This window comes from Haliotis asinina, chromosome 1, assembly GCF_037392515.1.
Source record: "Haliotis asinina isolate JCU_RB_2024 chromosome 1, JCU_Hal_asi_v2, whole genome shotgun sequence".
NCBI lineage: Eukaryota > Metazoa > Mollusca > Gastropoda > Lepetellida > Haliotidae > Haliotis > Haliotis asinina.
In genome coordinates, this window is record NC_090280.1 from 99,906,495 (window position 1) to 99,929,653 (window position 23,159).

Sequence of the window (23,159 nt, forward strand, 5' to 3'; positions counted from 1 at the left end):
GGAGGTAAGATGACCATGACCTCGAATTGGATAAAGCGCCCTTCTGTCCATCACGTCTTTTACGATGAAAAAGTCTAACTCATTAATATCCTATGAAGGATATTTGTACACTGTGAATGCCCCTGTATTGTCAAGATAATAACATGGGATGGTGACAGTCACATTGGTCCCACAAAATACCGTCAGTACTGTTTTGTCTCATTGATTCATTTGAATCTCTTTAATCATGGATTATGCGTGGATGCTGGAGATGTGGTTGCCATATATTTAGTCGATTACGTATCGTATGTCCACTCATTCTTACACCAGGCTCTGTGAAGCTCATCCCCAAATTGAGAGGCGACTGGACCACCGTATCGTCATGTAGTTCCCCTGAACAAACGGTCTTGTGAGCCAGTTGTCACCCTCGGTCGACCAGATCGACGTCTGTCATCAATACTGCTTGGGAAACGTGCCAAAATCCTCTTCACTAACATGCCAATGCTCCTGACGTGACATATGCCGTATGTGTAAAAATCGTTAAAATCGTTAAATTGAGTTTTAAACAATATCAGAACAAGCTGAATTACATCATTGAAATAAACAACAACAGATTGACACGTTTCACTGCAAATATATCCCGATCGTGTTCACGTGGACAGCTTGAGAAACGCTACCACGAAACTGGCGTGTTTACTCGTGGTGAAAGGACTAATCATTTTTAACATCCATACACAATCGAAGAAGTTCGTTTTCAAATAGCATCACCCCAAAATGGAATATCACCTACTTGTGTTAATAGTACATATCTACATCTTGAGACGAATGAGGAGATATACATTCCATAGTATTTAATTGTAGGACATTTGTAAACTTTATATAATTATTTAGGATAAAGATTGCGATTGCTAGAATCTGAGATGGTATAAATCTTGATGTGAGAGAAAAGATGGCGGACGTGCACGGTCCCAGCCAATTGAGCGCTCTGAGCGAGTGTGGATATTTAACTTATCCTCAGTACTCTTCGTTACCCTCCACTATTCAGTCTAACAAAACCTCATGGGAGGTCACGTCAGGTAATCTTTGAGATTGACCAATCTGAACACAGCTTACCAAATCGCGAGAGTGCACATTCGCACATACCTTTTGAACTATTTATCTAGAAAAGGTTCTTACCCGAACGATTGCGAATGCTATTTAGCGTACGCTTGTTTCTGGGTGATGCACACGGCGTACGTACAATCATGGCAACGGTGAGTAAACAGTCGCTGATAATAGTGTTTTGGGCAGTATTCAAGAATGCTATCTTGCAGAAATATTAACTAATGGTAACCATGTCAACAGAAACCCCAAAGCGTATATACTGCGGGTCAAATAACTGTGTTATATGCGGATTTTTGTTTGTGGAGAGATCTGTGTCAGTGACCTGAATATTTTGAAAGTCCCTCCGATCCCTAAGTAGTAGTCGTTGTCTAAATCTATTTAACCGTCTCGCGTTTGATTGGACGGTCATTGGTCGCTCAAAGGTTACCTGACGCGACCTTCTACTAGGTTTTGTTAGACTCAGTGGTGGAGTGTAACGAAATACACTGAGACTAAGTTTACTTAGACTGTTGACAGATAGCGCTTGTAATTATGACAAATCGTACACAGAACTAACTAATGTTGACGCAGGAACACTTTCCTTTGACTGTGTGAACGAGAGTTCATTTCCCTTGTGTGTGGGTGATGGCAATGATATTTCTGATACCCGACAGGGCGGCGAGTACAACGACAATCAACATGGCAATACATCCGATGAGTTGAAATGTATGTTACGTGACGAGTCTCTAGACTTCATATCGCTATTCTGTACACGTGAGTCACCGGACTGTCCCAAGGACACGTTTATTTGAAGAACTCTAGATATATTAAATGGTGATATCAGTGAATTAGAATCAACAAGATTAATACTTCTAAAAGGGGACAAGAAACAGGAAGGTTTTTCCAAACAAGGTGGTCTAAAAAGACGCACGGAGATGAGAGGCAAATCAGGTGAATCTCTGCAAGTCAAACTTGCTGCTATTTATTCAGAGCATGTCATGGTGAATTTGCAAATGAACTGAATGACATATTGTGTATCACGAGGGACAAGAGATGTGAACAGGGAGAGGCAAATGGAGGTATTGAGGAGGTCATGCTGCAAGTTGCTAATCTGAAAATTCATGTTGCTAGATTTGACAGGGACATGGTTTTACTGAGAAAGGAATGTACTCAAGATTGTCGATATACTTACAAAGCAAATTCGGGAACTGCGAGAACAGATTCACTCACAGGCGGAGGTAATTGACATATTGCGTCGTGAACTCTCTGGTCTGAAGCACAACAACAGGCTGTCTGCTACGACGGCTTGAAAACCCGTCGGTAGTGAAGTTAGTGGATGGAGCATGGAAGTCTTGGTGACAATGCTCACACTCCGGGTGACGGTCACAGTGTTGTATCGACGCAGGCTCACATGGGAGCATCAATGGACAACCCGGACAATCGTAATCGCACGTGCCCCCACACAGGCTGACAGTGCCTTTGCGGTTAACGGTAACGGTGTAGCACGTGATAAGGTAAGGCCTGAGGAACACATGGGCGGTCATGCTGTGAGCGACCCGCGAGGAACAGTTAGCAACAGTCAGTCAACTATAACACCGGTCCATAATAGCAACTGCAACACCGGGTGTGTCAGTAGTGTGTCGTATATCAGAGAACTGAGTGAATCACTTGGTTTACCGATTCATGTTAGTAGTGAGAAAATACTTAGACCAGACAATGAGATACAGTTTTCTGGATCCTGTAATGGACGGAACACCGCCAAGGACCTATGTCCTGATTTAAAGATAACGGTTGAAGTGGACCGTGAATGGAACCGTATGGTCAACGGTCAAACAACTAACTCACCGGATGGTAACGTCAGAGCAGCTCTTCCCAGACAACGAGTCGCCCTTTTCTTCATTGGACGGATCCATATGGATGCAAAGGAGTCTGACATTAGAGACTACTTAATGAAGCGCAATGTCAAGGCGTCTTTAGTGAGAATTCCGAACCACAAATACAGACACACGACTTCAGCGCAGGTGAATGTCCCTTTCACTTAGAGGAAACTTGTTGAAGATCCTACCTTTTGGCCTGATGGTATCATTGTCCGTAAATGGATACCGAGGTCACAGTTGTACAACAACAAGGCTGCATAATGATGGGAGTTGATAGGATTACTCTCATGTGCTGGGACTGTCGCGGTGTGTCACACAGTGTGCCCTATCTCAAATCATGTCTCTCACAGTAGGAAGTGGACTTTTGTGGACTGAGTGAACATCAGCTCGGTTATCATAACCTCCATTTATTAACACAAATTGCTGATCCATACTCAGTATTTGCCAGATGCTTCGGAGATGGTCAACTGTTGCCTGATGGTTTCTTTGCATCTAGAGGTGGTGTAGCTTCGCTTATATCAAACCGATTCCAGTGCTATTGTTAGGAGATTCCCACTGACCATGACGTCTTAGTTGGTGTTGAGATTCAAGTTCCTGGATGCACACCTTTATACATATTTAATGTGTACATACCGGCTGTGACTAGACCTTATGAGTTGTTCTTTACTTGCCTTGACATTGTCGATGACATATATGCTGCCTACTCAGAACTCGGTGAAGTAATTATCATGGGGGATCTACATACAAAAGTCAAATGTGCTCATTATAGATTCACAGAAAATGTCCGATCAATGAGAATGAATGAGACAATTGAAAGGTCAGGTCTTACTTCAGTGAACACTCTAGATCTCTGTTCAGGTCCAGCCTGAACCTTCTGCTCTTATCAGGATGGACCACGCACCATGATTGACCATATCTTGTTACCTGAATCGACCCTGAGAGATGTTTTATTTGACCGTATGCTAGACGATGCCCTGTTCAATGTGTCTGACCACAACCCAGTCATCTGCACCTTGTCCCTGCCATCACATGTATCGAGACTCATGCAAGAGGAGTGTGGAGTTGTCTCATGGGAAAAAAGTGAGAAGCCAGGACAGGTTGAAGGATTATACCTTTGCTGTCTCCTATCTGCTGTGGAGTATTAAACCTCCCACGGACGGCTGTGAACTGATCGACATTGATGAATATATTATTCAGCAATAACATGTACTATCTTGCATGCCAGCAGGTAGACACTACCAATGAAATTATTCAGGTCATTTCTGAAGCCATACTGGAACAAAATCGTGAATGATTCGCATAATCACATGACTTCTAAGAGCGCTGTTTGGCTCGGCAACCTCGTGGCTATGCATACACGTCCTACAGAGAATACAAAGCAGCAACATCTGAGATCAGAAAGCACATGAGGCAAGCAGGTGATAATCACATCTTACAGACTTTCCAAGAACTCGAACAATCCCATGACCTTGATATCCGAACGTTTTGGAATCGTGTGCGGTCAGAGGGGGGCACAAGTCAACACTTTCCCCGATATTGTATCAAGGGACTGTGCACAGTGACCCAGAAGCCATATTTGATGCTTGGGCTAGCCATTTTCAATTTGTATATACTGCCAAAGACCGAGACAATTTCAATTCTTCCTTCTGTAAGCAGATAGAATCCGTAGTTGAAGAGATCCGTTTTAAATGCAAGGAAGAACGTGATCCACACCCAATGAAATTCACAAAGTTGGAAGTCACTGAGTGCTGTGCCAAGCTGAAGAGCTATAAAGCTGGTGGTGCTCACAAGATCGTATGTTAACACCTATAGTATGGTGGCAGAACCCTGGTGGTTCACTTGGCAACTCTCTACAACATTATTCTTGAATCTGGACATATCCTTACAGCTTGGAGTGAGAGTGAGTTTCTGCCCTTAGAGAGTTGGTGAGGATTTCGGAGCAATACAGCAACGACTGGAGATATGCGCTGTCAAACACCAAGAGTGAAATAGTGACTTTTCCATACCGACCAAGATCTCAACAGCTAAAGCAGGTTAAAGTTAAGTTGTATGACCCACCTCTCCCATGGAAGGATACAATCAGTCATGTTGGAATAGCCTTGTCAAGTAACATGTTAAGCATAGACAGAGAGCTACAGCATGTTACGTGAGCTGCCATTTCCTTGTGTGAAATCACTGACAACTTGTGGGTTTCTCTCATGATTTACAAACCCAATCATCAGCCTGACAGTTGTAACCCGTGTGTTTCTTCCCAAAGCCCCGTACAGGTCGGAGTTATGGACTAACCTTTCCAAAGTTGAGATCTTAGAGACACGTTAAGTCAATCCTACCTCTCGAACCACTCGAACGGATAGTTGCCTTGGACTCCTTGGAGTGTTGCCCCTAGGGGCAGTTATAGATCAGCGGAAGTTGTGTTTCCTGGGTGGTCTCTTGAACATGAACCACAGATATCTACCTCACAAACTGTTCGTATCCCACTTGATGTGCTACTTACAGAACGTCGCATCGTCATTGATCGGATATGTGCCTGATGTAGTGAGGCTGCTCAAGAATTACCTACCCCTACCTACCTGCTCAAAAATTCCTAAAATCAGGATCCTTCTTGGGGTGTTCGAAGTGGAGGAGAATAGTGAAGACGTCAGTCAGAGAGTATCATGTGGCACAGTGGAACAGTCGGTTGGCAGATGAGCCTGGCCTTCACAAGTTCCACCGGATACATCGCCGGCTTGAAGTCCATTCTGCATGGACCGTGTTCTTGCTTGACGCATCACTCAGACAACAAGCTAACTTTGTTATCAAAGATTGTGGGACAGTGATAGACTTGTGTGAAACAAGGCTGTGTCATCGGTGTGGGTTAATGTATGATGACCCCCTCACTCACACCGTAGTTGAATGTACACAGATACACAGATTCAACTCGGGACGAACTGTGGTTAGGCCTAATTAATGCTGGACCAATTGAATTCAGCGTAAAACTTCACAACATGAACCCAACCGAACTGACTGAGTGCTTGCTTTCATGTATAACGACTTTCCCCTAATCAAAGAGGACTTGACTGAGTTTACAACTCTGTGTGTAAAATACATCAGCACGACGTACAAAGCTGTGTTCCAGTGACTCATGGTCACTCGTATGTTTGATTAAATACAAACGTGATATTAGCTCAAATGTGCATGTAAATTCTGACATCAGCACATAAATACTGTTTTCTTTCTGTACTCTTCACTATGGAGGAATAAAAGATTATATATATATATATATATATATATATGTGTGTGTGTGTGTTAGTGTACCTGCTATACTCTCCGTAGATGACATGAGTATAGTTTCTTCCCCATCAAATTACTCACCCACTCAGGGACCTAACCAGTGTCTTCTGTGACTGTGTCATGCGTGAAATGTTGGTTTGGGAAAATAACCTTTCCTAACATGCAGACTTCAAGCGGAAAACACGTCCACTTGAAATGAAAAGCAGTCCATTCCGGCGCTCTTTAAATCGCACACTCTTGAAAACCCACTGGTTCGACTTCACAGAAGAACCACAGAGAATGCCTTGTAAAATTGCGAAAGATAAAGATTCACCCTCTTCTACTATTGCTTCGTTTACGTGGTGTGAAATATGTAGGTTTCGTTATCCGTAATAATAGTCTTCAGAATGTTTTGTTGAAATATATGTGGCGACATTTGTATGTTCAGTTTAAATGTTGATTGAGGACTAGCACAGTTAGTTAGCCCGGTAGATAGGTTTATTACAAATTACTATGCTTATATAAAACGTGTCAGGTACAGGAGTTCTTGCTATCGCATTTACTTATTCGTAAACTGTACTTACGATGAACGTTCGTGTAGTTGACCCCCTTGCTTATTGAGTGAGTTTAACATCTTTATAAACTATTTCAATTCCTTTATTACCTGTGAGATTGATAGATGAGGAAGGAATTATGTGTTGCATAACTCAGATCCACAACTATGTGACACACATAGAGTTTATGGTAGTCAACGCTCAGTGAGGGTGAACCTGCGCAGGTTTTGGCATGCCTGTGGGGACGTAGTTTCTGCACAGTGAAATCCTGTGGCGACTGGGTATCCTGTGCACCACGTTATAATATACATTTGAATTTGATTCAGGACATCATTTGGGCCAGGTTAACCAAAACCCACGAAACAATGCTGCTTGCTGCAACACTCAAAAAGACTCTCTGAGGGGCGTAACCTCCACCGGATGACAAATCTCCTAACTCATTCGTTTAAAATGTGCCCGCAACGAAGCACCTCCGAGGAACTGAAAAGGAATATCCATTTGGGTTTTTTGTTTTCAAAAATGAATTTAATCAAAGTCAGTAAATGTTTGCAGTTCTCGACTCTGACACCGTTGGGATGATCTAGCGGTTGTGCGTGGGACTTTAATCAAATCCAGTCATTACATTGATTCTTCAGGGACTTAGAACACAGAGAACCTAAGTCACACAAACTTACTGGATCTTAAATACAATTGAAGCGCTTGTCTGAAAAGAAAATGTTCCTTTTTCCAGTTAATGATTTCTAGGTTTCAAGACTTCTTTGATTTTTTAAGAAATGGGAAAATGTGTTAGATTTAAGCTCTAGGGGGTAATGGTCACAAGAGGCGCTTTTGCGTGAATTACGTACTGACACAACAAGGAAAGGCATGAAGACATAGAACGTATTTGATATTTTCATTTTGATTGCAAAAGCCTTAGTAACGATAGTAACAAGTACAAGGGCAAAGGACAACAATAATAATTCAATTGGAAATAAGTCAAATGTGAGGAAAGTACGAGATTTCTGGATTTACCAATATCTGTTTCTTATTGGTTAAACATACGATACTGCTTCCTATTCCTTGCTGATGTAGCGGAGAGTCCCTTCGTGTCTTTTGGTGCCAGCATTAAAGTAATCGCGAATCATCTCGTGTTCATTCAAGAAATATGATTGACGGTGAGCATGCAAAGGCATTTTTAAGTAACTGCAGAGAAGTATAAAGAGCTATAAAGGCGAACCATATTGATACTTATAAATGAAGCGGATTGTTCACAACAGTTTTATCGATTACAGACTAGGCGCCTTGTGGGAGCGGGTCCTATGCAGGAGAGACTGTTGAGAGATGGAGAGAGGGGTGAGTGCACAGGCCTTTGCTGATATCGCCTTGAAGATGTTCGTATAGTGCTTACCCACTACTAATTGTTACATCTGTAATCAAGAACGGAATTCATTCTGACAGCCAATTTGAGGCAGCTGTTTGACAGGTAGGACACTGGAATTATCTCGAGTCAGTGTTCTCAGTACTCAGAAAACGTTCGTGAATACTTTACCAAAGTGCCTGTTTTCAGTTGATTTAAAGTACAATGGTTTTGTCAGTTGGAGCGTTGTATATAAATGTCAGAGGTGGAAGATGGTAAACTGTACTGTTATCTATTCCCCGAGTTTGTGTATCTGCAGACCTTCTGTTTACATCAAGCACTCAAGATGGAGTATTTGTCTGATGTTTTTAGTCTAAACGTATTTTATTTTTCGTCTTCATTTTTCAAAATTTACACATCTTGATAAGTATTGTTTACCTCTTGGCCAGTCGGCCATGAAAGTGTATTCCGGAGGGCTTTCAAAGATGAAAGAATACTATTTTTATTTCAATTTCCGTTTCAAAACATTTAGTAAATGCACATCAGTTTGTATTAGAGAGCCCTTGTTTGTCTTGTTCTTCGTGGCATGTATTAACACGCCGTTCTGACATATCATCAGCAAGCATAAATAATTACGAAATTGGGAAACGTTGAAAGCAAGCAGGCTGAATAAAGGCGGTCACATTGAACAAACGCACCAGCCGTTGTTGAAGTGCAGCCATTTTATACATTCCTCCAAAACATAAAACAGAACTCTTCTAATATTGATGTGACAAACAATACAGTTTACGTCCGCTGATGACAGCTGAACATCCAGATGAAGGTCTGATTTGAGGAATTTTCAATTGCACATTAACTAACAATGTTTCTACGATTTTGCTCGAAAAACACTCAAAGAGCATTTTGTAGGACTTAACAATAACACGTTTGAAAACACCATAACAAGGCTGATTAAATATTGATTAGAACATATCCTTTGAAATGTATAACGTTAGACTAAAAAGTATAGGCTATTAATATAGCCTGACGAGAGAAGGAGGGTATACTAATTATATTACGTCTACACACCGTTGAGGCAATGTTGAAGCATTGATGAAGGATTGTTCCATCTTATGTTCCCGTCAGACTATCGATGTATCGACTTTATAGTAGGATGGACGGATTTCTTAATTGCGAGCTTTTTCATTGTGGGATAAATCAGAGTCCGTACGCAAAAAGCATTAGGTGTTTATGTATGTTTATGGTATGCTATAGAGTTACGACGTGGCGAAGCAACGTTTTGTGGATCGAGACACTGGTGTTGACTTAGAAGGGGCTGGTGATCAGCTCATGATGTCCACGTATTGCGAATGTCCGCTGTATTGTGTAGTGGTCATGGTTGTGTATCATCAGGGGTATGGTCATATATACCGTCATCTGTTCCACCCATTGTGCCGTCATGGGGCACGCATGAGCCAACTGCGGCGTCATTGCGCCGCTGATCGTGACGGTATGTGTACCGAAAACTGTGACGTCACGTGAAGTCGATTGTGCAGTGTATCGCCAGCTTTGTCTTGGAGTGTGCCACAAACCGTACAGTCATTTATAAACCCAACTTTGGCGTGGTGTACACCACCAACTTCGACGCCATATATTCAGATATCAGAACCATTGTGCCAACATACTGCATATCGTCTTCACATATAGATTAACATAAGGTGCAGGAGGATTAAGTATAAAAAAGACAATATCCTAAAACGACTTCCGTATATCTATTCCATAAGGACAATGGTTGTTCGTACTTCCGTGTTGTCGACTGCTATTTATAGCTATGAATATATAATGTGATGTTCGTCACTTGCGGAGATGTTATAGCATGTTGTTATACAAAACAATATGTAATTTCAACGAAGAGCAGTTTTTTTAAATTTTTGAAAAATTCATGTGATAGAGACTCCGACTGCACACAAGGAAAGCACGTGTTCACCTTAGCAACATGCAACTGAGTCGTCATCTGTTTATCATAACCGGAATTCTCAACTCCATGAATCATAACACCTACCTGAATTGTCAACAAACGATCATTAGACGCTGTATCAAACCTGCTTACCCTCAGCCACAATCAAGATGAACCGTCATCATTGTGTTTTATGTTTTGTCGAGTGCTGAACGTGCTGCAACTGCCACGATCCGCCGACAGACCAATCCCGGTGCCGATGACCTAGGCCAAAATGACTTTTCCCTGAAGCTGTGCAACCGCGAATAATTTCCATGTTAATTTGTCTGGCCAGCGCATTGTGTGATGCATGATTGCATGACCACTAGGTATAATGTGTCCCCCATCAACGTCTTCATAACATGCACGCGTGGAGACTGACTGAAGTACTACTTAGGCCTCTATAACATGCGCACGTGGAGACTGACTGAAACACTACCTAGGCCTCTATAACATGGGGACGTGGAGACTGATTGAAGCACTACCTAGGCCTCTATAACCGCCTGTGTAGCCGCTACTCGTGGCAAGGCAGGAAACGAGAAAATCTCGAAATATATATAATCCTAAATCGTGATTACCCTCAAAGAACATTACGTTGAGGAAGGTCAGTCCATAGTACGTTTTGGCAAGAGAGGAGGAATGAAAGAAAGAATAATTTGATATTACCCCCCCCCCCCCCCCCCTCTTATAGATATCTTCACTATTTCATAGTGACCCATACACATTTCCACCTTGGCTTGTTTGTTAGCGCATCTATCAGCAGGGCGGAAGGTCCTTCGATGACGACCCAGAAAATTGTGTGCAGAGAACATCCTGTTTGTAGATATACCAGAAAAGCTAAGCTAAGTGTTCTTCGATAAGTGCAACGAAATGTGTGATAGCATGTGTAGTGAGTGTGCATTTAGAAGTTCATGTACACATATTAATTAATCACTTGGTAGGCATTAATGTCACAGAATACGGTAGTCGAAAAGCAGCACAACCACAGTTCGATTCCTGATTGCTGGATTTATTGCAGACAAATAATTCGATGGTTTATGTTCTCCCTTGAAGTAAAACATCATTTGATCCTGAAACTTAGTGTTGGTGTTCGATTTTCCCGAGTCTGTCATTTGGACATGCATTTGCAGTAAAGAACACTAAAAGACATTTGAAACTGAATGTGCACTAAATCCTCCTTTTAGAGCCATGTTGCTAACGTCGGTGCTTGGCTGATCACTTGACCACACCATACTGGAAGAAAATCTGCCATTCCAGGACGCTAGCACAAATATTGATAAACACCCACTTCAGATTTTAAGATTCTTTTTAAGTGGAGAGTTAATGTTTTGTTCCCGAGCAAGGGCAGAACCCAGATGGCAATCGGAAGTAATCACAATCTAAGTGAAATCGTTCATGGTTGTAATCCAGTTGCCATGTTATTGCCACTCACAGTTTTTTCTCTCTTACACAGAAGAGAGTCTAAGAGCTGGCTAGATGGCTGTGATAGATTCGTCTTAAGTGTGTTCTTTGAAAGATTTGGCTCAGGGAAGTGACAACTTCATGGCAACAGACCGTTACTGGTACTAATTGCTGATGAATCATTCGTTAACAAAACAATACCATATGACCATACTATACTGTGACAGGGAAATGTTCAGATCTCTTCATTCCCTGACTGAACAGCACTGAACTGAACTCCCCACAAGGCTACAGACTCAGCCTAATAAGTTCGGCATTGTATGCAATGGCGAAAATATGACTTTATGATTACACAAGTATTTGGGCCACAGTAGGTTGACAATTCGATCAAAAGTGGGGCATACTACTATTTAGGGAGTATTTCGTTTGAAAAATCATTAAAACACAGACGGTTATACAAAAAAATGTATTTTAATCTTCAGTGACAATGAAACTTCAAAAGAAGGCTAAACTTTTAATTACAATTCTCTCCCTTAACTTTTAATTCATCAATCCGCCAGATAGCTGGAATATTGCTGAGTGCGACGTAAAACAACTCCCTCATTCATTAAATCAGTAACACACCTTGTGACAGTAACATATGATTTAATCTATTTAGCAGCGTTTGTGTGTTGTGTTATGGGTTGAAACTCTGCAAATCTGACAGCAAGTGTGATACCTATTAATTTGTATTCATTTTCAAGACTCGTTAAGATCCGGAGTAGTATAGGTCTTCAACAACCCATGCTTGCCACAAAAGGCGACTGTGCTTGTGGTAAGAGTTGACTAACGGGATCGGATGTTCAGACTCGCTGATTTGGTTGACACGTCATCGGTTCCCAGTTGCGCAGATCGATGCTCATGCTGTTGATCATTGGGATGTCAAGTCCAGATTCGATTATTTACAGATCGCCGCCATAGTGCTGGGATATTGCTGCGTGCAGTATCACTCACTCACTAAATTCTTCACTCCAATATTTTTATTTGAAATTCATAACCAAATTGCTTCTTTATGCCATTTGTCAACATTTTCATGACTTTCAGCATACATTTAAGAAAACCAGATTTTTGGGTACAGTCTTTTTACCAAAATTTCAAAGAACACCGTCCACTCTTGCTCAGAAGCTGTTTGATCAAGGTTACAACATTCAAGGACTCAGGAAAACTTAGTTTCATAGCAGAAATGTAGAGGAAATTTCTACTTTTGATGTATCTGTGACATCGATGTTCGATGCAATTCCATATTTTGACTTGTACGTATATTTTCAGGTGAACAGTTGACGCGATGTTTAATGGGCATTCTAGATGTTTAATAGGTAGAGTCAAATTGGTGAGTCAAAAATGAAACATACAGCTTTATGGATTACAACTTCTTGTTTATCACGTTGACCGACGTTTCGATGTACATTCTTACATCGTTATCAGGATAAATGTAAATACAACTAAATAGTGAGAAGCTTTATGTACATGGTATGTCTTGACAATCAGCGGATTAACATTAACAACAGCATGTAATAGAATAAACAAGTTGACGCGATTTTGCACACGTTTATGCCAGGTGGCAATGGTGGGGCAGAGTTTTCACCATGATATTGCACTTCCTTGAATGGTCTGATGACGTTTTCAGTCGTGAAAAAACTCACGATGTAGATTATCTCTGGATTGCCTGGTCCAGACTTGATTGTTTACACCCGCCGCCACACTATAGGTGCCTTGCTGGAAACGGCACCGTTGGACAATATACAGACTTTTTTTTAGCATTTAAATTGTGCGAGCGTGTAGGCGTGTGTGAGAAAGACCCTTGAAGATCATTAGAATTGGTCTTCGGGACTGAGTGGTTTGGCTTGCTAACTTGATTCACACATGCCATCGTTTTCCACATGGCGTAGATCTGAGTTCATACTGCTGACCACTGGAATGTCCAGACTTGCTTTGTTACATGTATATGTGGTATATACATTTGGAATATTCCTGAATGTGGTGTTAAACAGCACCAAACCATCCCCGTTTGTGTGGTCTAGCGGGGGCAAGGTTCTTCCTGTAGTGCAGGATTCGCTTGCGTTTCGCTAACACCTAGTCTAATCAGTAATTTTCAGAATTTTCTGTGATTAGTAGAACCTGTTTCAAAAGCTAATCTAGACCGACATTCTCCTAGCTTTGACATTTTGAATATCCATTTGTTGACAAGCTCAGGATATAACGACTCCCGTGGACAGCTGATAAATCTTTGTTATAGTCATAACAGTTGCAGAAGCCTACAAGAACGCGTTTTGTTATGGCGATATAAATGAACACCAGAACCAATCACTGAAATTCTCGCAGAATAAACAGTATTACTAAGCGTTGATAAAAGATTGAGTGATGGTGCGTTTCTGAGTGTGATGCTTCTCTGCTGTCGTGCGCAGTGAAACCAGGTACTTGACAGGAAGTGACAGATAGCATCGGCGTCACTGAAGATATGTGGTTTGCACTTATGTTTCCGAAGCAATCTAATGATTACAATATCATTTTTCTTAAATGTTTTATTGACTGAACACGGAAAACTAGAAAATGTATAATGTATAAAAACTGAAAGTAAGGAATATTTTAGTTCTTTGAAATGAATACATCAGAGGGCGATCATACAAATAAACATGTATAAACTGAAAAATAAACATCATAGCATATGATCCTGTAGACCAAATTGTCTCATTTATGGTATGGGTATTGACTATGCTGGGATTGCCAAGCTGAGGGGTAGAGATATTTTTCTGTGAAAGGTGCTAAAGTCTGAATAACAACGAAATGTGTCATGTTTTCCAAGACAACATGATATGGTTTTCGTCAATGGGGTACACTAAGGCCGAAAAATAAAACAAGATCGGGAAATATGAACTAAAATAGCACAGAGGTAAAGTAATTCCTCTGGCCACCTGGGAGGTATGGGTAAATAAATAAATAAAAAAAAAAATAAAAAAATAAATAAATAAATAAAATAAAATAAAATAAATAAATAAATAAATAAATAAATAAATCGTCCGTTCAATATGTGTTGCTGTGGAAACGTCACTCCATTGGTGCAGACACCATCACCCACATGAAGTGCTAAAGTTATGGATTACCTCTAAACCTTCCCAGTCCGTTTATGTAAGTTAACTTCGCCTTCTCCAGATGGGCCTGGCAAGGCTTTAAACACAAACGCAGCAGGGCCAGCTCTTTCCATTCATTTATGACAGAGAAAAGTGTCTCTCCAAGACATGAATCCCGGAGCAGAGCGTGGCATTGAAAACTTTCGTCAGGCGCCTCTCCAGTTGGACTCGGATATTGGTGCAGGTTTTCTTAACCGTTGAATACCCCATTTTTATTTCCTCTCCTGCACCGATTCAATTTTATCAGCACCATTTGGCTATTGCGAAGCCCCACACTTTAAACAATCACATGAGACACAATCTCGATTTATTCTTTGAAATATTTAGATCAGACATGCATGCAACACCACATACCTTGAAGAAAATGTTGATAGATGCTTATATATACAATATTTTAGTTAGTAGAGGTGGTATACCAGTAGAAGGTTACGTGTCAGGAACTAAAAGATAGATCTTTGTCATGCTATTATTCGGCATTTGGTTCTTATGGCGTTCACTCATATCAACCGATTATTAAAACGTCTTTTAAACCATGTACTTAGGAATATAACAAGCTGCAACAGAATGTTGTGTACAGGGGAATCTCTCAAATCGGCTACTGCACACACTCACTGTGCTTGTCACCTGTTAAAAAGACACATAAGTCTCCTCCTTAGCACGACCACTCCGCTTTAGATTTCATCATGTGTTGATAAAGAAAATAGCCATATAATCTGCAAATAATGGAAACGGCATGTGTGCCACTTTGGTAGCAGCGAAATCTGATAACTGATTTCCACTCAGAAATCTCATACTGACAAGGCTCCTTGAACGTACTTGTTCCATAGGGTGAAATTTTTTCAGTGAACATTTCCATGTTTACAGATGATCATATTTGAGGAACTCCCCGTTTGAACTGCAGTGCGTTGAGTCCAGCAGTTATAATGCGATTAGGAGTATAACTGAACTTTCTCCAGCCTCTATTTCTGATGTGGATGCTTGTTTATACTGCTTGACTTAATGTTGTATATCAATAGATGAGTATAGGGTATACTATAATATACTGGGTATAGGGGGGAAGATTAGAGTGAGGCGTCATGTAGTGCTGAATATACTCTCAAGTTGAACTACTTAAGCTATGTCCAGGTTACTGTTCCAGGACTCCTGACTCACGATCGAGTGGTGAGACTCGCTGGTGTGGTAGCACTGGTTGATGATAATTTCCTTGTATCCTAATGACCTTTTCGATGCGCCTGAGGTCAGTTATCGTGACGGAACTGGATCGTTAGTCAGTTATGTAACTGAAAATTGAAATTGAAAACACATACCAGGAATATTGCTGTAGCGTTTGACAATGACGATACTTCGGCTTATGCGATACGAACTAACTACATACAGTGTAACAGTGAGGAAAACAGTGACAGGTGTTCCATCAAGAATAATTCTGTCACATGAATACGAATTCTCGCGTGATAGTTGCTTCCATAACAGTCAGGGCTTCGGTACACTAGGCGTGACTGGTTTAAGCTACATGTTCACCTGTTGTCAAATTATTCACACGTCAGTTTACCTACCAGAGGAAATATAGTGGAGACACCTGATTCCATTTTGAACGCTTTGAAATTCGCCATTCAAGGCCATCCTCAAATGCGGCTTTAGAAAATGGCGAGTACGTTATTATGATTTCTGTGTGAGTGACGAGCAGCATATAATTGCATTAAGGTATCTAAGCAACAACTTTGTATGTCATCTCTGCGGGACATATTTGATTTGTGAGTCAGCATATTTGGTGATCAATGTATCTATGAGATATGGAAGGTATCATATGTCTGTAAGCTGTCCACACGACATACACTTACGTTTGATTCACTTACTCTCTATAACTGCAGTAATCTAAATTTGTGAACTGATGTTCCATTAAAATAATATGGATATTTAGAGAGACCCGTGAGGTGGACGGTTACATCAGTTAATGAATAACTTGTTGCAGTATCTGGATTTCCAGAAATTGTTTCTTGCGTTATTTTGCTTAATTATAACAATTATCTCGCATAAATAAAACAAACGACAGTCGCAGGAAAACCTGAATAGATCATCATGAACGAACTGGCTTGCCATAACAAATTGCATGTATCCATGCACATGTACACGCAAACCGTGCAGTCTAGAAGCATAATGTAGTCTGATGCGCAATCCTTGATTCGCCTTTGTTACGGTTAATAATTTTCCGTGACGAAAGGTATAAGAAATCACCTGAGAACCAGCTAAATATAACATAGACAATTAAAAAATAATCAATAGTTGCATTGTATTGACAAAACAGCAAGATACAAGGAATCAGAATAGAGGTTTCTGGTACAATGCAACTGAGTTAAATCTGAAGTAATGGGTCACAACTCACCAGAGTCTTGCTTTTCAGTGAGAAACTGTTAAACTGAATCTTTCACAACAAGATGTCTGTTTTGGATATAGGTCGAACGTTCGCGAAGAGGCAGACAGGTGTAGATTTGCCGAATGATGACACAACGCCAATATTACTCAATGTGTAAGTCCGTGTGTGTGTGTGTGTGTGTGTGTGTGTGTGTGTGTGTGTGTGTGTGTGGTCTAAACAACAACCAGCCTTATCTATACGCTGTCACTGATTCTTGATTCTTAAATCGCTACCCTAAAAGGCGTACCGCTAAAATACTATCACTGAGATACGAAATGTGACCATAATAACTATCACTCAAAACTCTAAACATTGGGATCCAACAATATCTATCAGTTAATCAATAACAATACAAATTACAGAAAATACAATCTCGTAACACCTTAGTTTCTCCGTTGCCATGCACGTATAGTACGTGTCAAATAAAGGGAGCTAATCAATACATGTGCACATACACAGGTGCACAGGTTGTGTTCCTATAATATTTATCTATGATTGTTAGTCAGAATATGGGTATTTCATTCAAAGTTCAGGATGAAAGAAAAAACCTTCTAGTTCTCACAGTGCAGTCAGCATCAACGGAAGAAGAAAGTTGACGGCAATGTCTTTTGTGATCAATATATTTTATAGCTCTCTAAACTAAAGTGCAAATTAAATATGTTAGTAAGGTCAGTGCTCACAAGTAACTGACTCTTGTGAACACCAACAGCGGGAAACAGAACACCAAAAGCTGGTCGAAAATACAACGATATTGTAAAAATAGATGAAGGATCAACACCGACGTTGTGAATGCAAAAAAGTGGGCAGTTTGTCGTTTCCGGGCCAATAAATGACACATTTAACGAAAGCATTGGTGAGACAAAAGACCCCTTAACTTTGGTTTCGATCTTCCTTCTTGTGAGTATAGATCCGAGCTCCCAGCGAGTATTCGATTGTGAGTTTTGTTTCTGGTGTTTGAGGGTGAAAGTAACTATACAGTGAATTCCACATCAATGTTAGAGCGGTCACAAGGCTATTCATTCAGGATAGTTGCCTCGTCAAGCTAACAGGGAAACCGTCTTAGTGAGATCTTGTTCTGTTATGTGACAGGATGTCGATTATTCAGTAGAACTGAGACGACATTGCTGTCCCTCTCACGTGACACTTCTGTCAGATACGTGTTCCACTCTCAACCAAAGTAACAAGCTGTTCTCATTTCAGCAGCGATCATATCGCATAGCAGATGTCGATAAGGTTCCAATCTGGTGTTGAAATAAAGTTGATACTCACAGGTGGTAGGCAATTCCTATGATCAAGGAATCCAGCTCAGGTATTCAGTGAAGCCAGGTATTTGGCAGGTAGTACTGTTCGTAATCAAACATTTGATTTGCTCATTTTATGAACAAAATGAAGAAAGGAATACCATTCACTATCACTACTCTTTCCGTTTTACGTGAATTTAACCTTTAGAACGAGGAAGAACAATTTTATCATATATACCAGGGAATATATTAGTTAAAGTGCATTCTTCAAATGAATATGTAACAACGCCTTCATGTGTATATTGTATATATACACGCGTGTCGATTGTCTTCGTTTATCGTCCCTTGTTTTGTCATGTGTTGTTAATGTAACAACGCCTTCATGTGTATATTGTATATATACACGCGTGTCGATTGTCTTCGTTTATCGTCCCTTGTTTTGTCAGGTGTTGTTAATGTAACAACACCTTCATGTGTATATTGCATATATACACGCGTGTCGATTGTCTTCGTTTATCGTCCCTTGTTTTGTCATGTGTTGTTAATGTAACAACGCCTTCATGTGTATATTGTATATATACAGGCGTGTCGATTGTCTTCGTTTATCGTCCCTTGTTTTGTCATGTGTTGTTAATGTAACAGTGCCTTCATGTGTATATTGTATATATACAGGCGTGTCGATTGTCTTCGTTTATCGTCCCTTGTTTTGTCATGTGTTGTTAATGTAACAGTGCCTTCATGTGTATATTGTATATATACACGCGTGTCGATTGTCTTCGTTTATCGTCCCTTGTTTTGTCAGGTGTTGTTAATGTAACAATGCCTTGATGTGTATATTGTATATATACACGCGTGTCGATTGTCTTCGTTTATCGTCCCTTGTTTTGTCATGTGTTGTTAATGTAACAACACCTTCATGTGTATATTGCATATATACACGCGTGTCGATTGTCTTCGTTTATCGTCCCTTGTTTTGTCATGTGTTGTTAATGTAACAACGCCTTCATGTGTATATTGTATATATACAGGCGTGTCGATTGTCTTCGTTTATCGTCCCTTGTTTTGTCAGGTGTTGTTAATGTAACAGTGCCTTCATGTGTATATTGTATATATACACGCGTGTCGATTGTCTTCGTTTATCGTCCCTTGTTTTGTCATGTGTTGTTAATGTAACAACGCCTTCATGTGTATATTGTATATATACACGCGTATCGATTGTCTTCGTTTATCGTCCCTTGTTTTGTCAGGTGTTGTTAATGTAACAATGCCTTCATGTGTATATTGTATATATACACGCGTATCGAGTGTCTTCGTTTATCGTCCCTTGTTTTGTCATGTGTTGTTAATGAAGTGTTGTTAATGAAGTGTTGAAGAATCATCGGGGCAACCATCTGAAAACCAGAACGAGATTCCAAATTTTCAGATTTGCGTAATGTTTCTAGTTGTAGATAATGCGTGGATTAGATGAACTTGAAGTAAAGCATCATTTGATGACTAGACTCACTGTTCATGGACCATGGTCATTGGTCTTGTGATTGGCAATGGAGGGTTGAGTTACTGAAGCGTCTCTTTCTCCGGCATTGCTTGACACTGATGTTGACGGAAGCCTGGTACTTGTGGGGAACAAGCAGGCCACCTTGCCCTTACTCAAATATTTGTTTTGCTCCATATGATATTGTTCAGAAAAAGATCACAGTGGATATTCCACTTCCGTTTTTGTTGACTGCAATTTAGTAACCAGGAAGTACATTCGTGTGAAATATATCGGGGAATATAATGTTTGAGACTTTTATTTACAGAGCATTCTGGTCTTTGAAAGGAATACGACAGGCATTTGAAGTAAATACAGTATCAAGCTTAAGGAGAAACGTGATATCACATGTCGTTTAGGTGTATGTGGCACAAAACACTTATGTTTGTACACATGTATTGTTTTGTTTCACCCTGTAGCTTAGGGTTAGAGATGGCATTCCTGTCACAGGACCTAGTGCCTGTCAAACATCCTCTCGTTAACAACAATATGACTTCAATTGTTAGCTCCGCTCTACGTGTTCCTGCTGTTGACACAATGTTTTATGAAAATCTCAGCCCTTGAAGTAAAGCACCGATTGATCCGGACATTCGGAGTTTATGGTCATCTTCGATCGTCACAAGTCTGTTACATTGTGAAATGCATATGCAGTAAAGAATTGTAAATATTGCAGAAATAACGTATTCACCTAAATTCCTTACATCTATGTTGCTAGCCTCAGTGTTTTGGCGATTACTTGACGGACATAACCGCACCATACTGGAAGGAAATCTGCCATTCCGGAACACTAGCACACATATTGATAAACACCCTCTTCAGATTTTAAGATCCGTTTACTGGAAAGTCAATGTTTTGTTATTTCGCACTGGAAGAACGCAAATGGCAAATCGGAAGTAATCACAATCTAAGTGAAATGGTTCATGGTTGTAATTCGGTTGCCATGTTATTACCACTCATAGCTTTCTCTTTTGCACTGAGGAGAGTCTAAGTGTTAGTTGACTGTGACAGATTCGTCTGAAGTGTGTTCTTTGAAATATTAGTGACAACTTCAGGGCAATAGACCGTTATTGCTAATCCTCACTGATGAAAATGTTACCGATGCATCATCACACGTATACGTGTTGACTATAGCTCACATAATGTTTGATAACACCAGGGTAACCTTGGTCCTTTGTTCGTGTACATGAGGAACCCCTTGATTAGCTAGCCGCATGACAATCTCTCATATGTGAACCTTCAGCCCTTAATGTGTTTAAGTTATTCAAAGGTCATGATAATGCCACTTGTTCTTACAACTTCTGTTTCATCACCAAAGGTCTGATGAAGTCTCTCCAGAAAGATGTTGCGTGGACATTTAGAAGAATGTACAGTATGTCAGGCTCGTGGTCAGCTGATCCTCGAATCCTCTATGACTTTACCAGAAGCCGAAACATTTTCATTTTCTAACACTTACTTTTCTGAATCGGGTCATGTGATTTGTGCGACAGCGTGTGGAAACATGGATCGTCGATCGTTCCACTGATCACTAAAAAACGATGAGATAATTACTAGGTGTGACGTCATGTGACACGGTAACTCAAACATTGAACTGTGTGAGTGTTACTAGCTGTGCAGGACATGCTTACAAATGTTCACATACACTTGGTGCAATGGCAAAGTGCACTCTCAGTGATCCGAGCTGATGTTTGACGTCGACGGTCTTCTGTCATGAGGAATGGAACATGTTTCGCTACATTATCGAGACTTAAAATTCATTGATATACTATATATGTCAATAGATACAGGATATCCAGTTATTTTGAATAATAACCAGACGAGGAAAGAAAGTAAACATTAAAGCTAAACTGTTGAAATTGTGAGGAGCAAAGTTACATGAGATACTCACATTGGTTTAAAATTCAACCCAAGGACGACAGAATATTGTGATTTGCCTCATACACAAAGTGACACTGTGTTGATATGAATACTTGAACTTTAGCGATTGCACATGTGTGTACTAATTGTCCATTATCCATATTCTCCTTTAAATTTTGACTAACCTTTGAGCACTAGGAAGAACCTTCTAATCAAATTGATCTGGTCATACAAGATTTGAAAACTGATATGTAAAGAGCATGCTGTTCTTCGAAAGATATGCTCCAAAAGGCTTTCAAATCAATCTACTGTCGATCTTCACAAGGAGTACCATTACAGCGTACGTAATTACTGAATATTTAAAACGTATGTGTGCACACACGTATTGACTGCCTCCATTATCTGTAGTTATTAAATATCGGATTGTGTGCATCATTGCTGCCGAAGAATCTAAACGACAATCATTTGTCAATGAACACAACCTTTTTTCATATTCGATGGATATGTCTGTCAAAACCAAATTAAATGTTCCCATGAGTATTCGTCATGCTTTACTCTTGAATGATGATGATATCAAGTTCGCGGAGAGGTATGTGTGTCCTGCCCAAGTGCCGGAAACGATAACAAATACACGCAAAGGCAAAACCCATGTGAACATGGTACACGTCTGGACATTAGCAGTAGACACGATTTACGACACAGGCGCGTCACAAATATTTGTCACAAGATCACAATAGGAATCTAAATTGTTAGGGTTGCTTCTACACATCTCTATCAGCAAACACATTGTCTGGTGCGTGTTTCTTTGTTTCTCCATAAAGTGAAACGTTCATTTGATCCTGTGACTCCCTGAAGTAAACCGCCATTTGATCCGGGGACGCCATGAAATAAAATGTGATTTGATCAAGAGACTCCATGTTCGATTTTCCTGAGCCTGTCATTTAGACATGCATTCACTGCAAAGAATAGTAAAAGGTATTTGAAATTGAAGATGCACCTAAATCCTTCTTTTAGAGCTATGTTGCTAGCTCTGGTGTTTAAGCGATCACTGAAGGGCACAAGCCGATCCATAGTGAAGGATAATCTACCATTCCAGGAAGCAAGCACAACTATTGACAAACACCCTCTTCAGAATTTAAGATTCTTCTTTTCTAAGTGGAGAGTTACTGTTTTGTCCCCGAGCATGGGAAGAATCTGGATGGCAAATCGGAAATCGTTCCTAGATGTGATCCTGGCAGTGTTATTGCCATTCACATCCTACTCTCTTCACATCATCAATATGTGTAGAATCATTCATGAACAGTATTGTAGTATTCGTTCGTGATGTTTACACAACAAAACGAGAGTTTGTTACGTTAACGTTTGTTATGGCTCAAATGAAAATTGACTGCACTCCTGCTGAGAATCCTGCATTATCAGTGGGTGACAAACGGACTTTCTGACGGGGAGATGTGTTTGAGCGTGAAAGATGTCTTTACTAGAGTGGACAATTGTGCCCACTG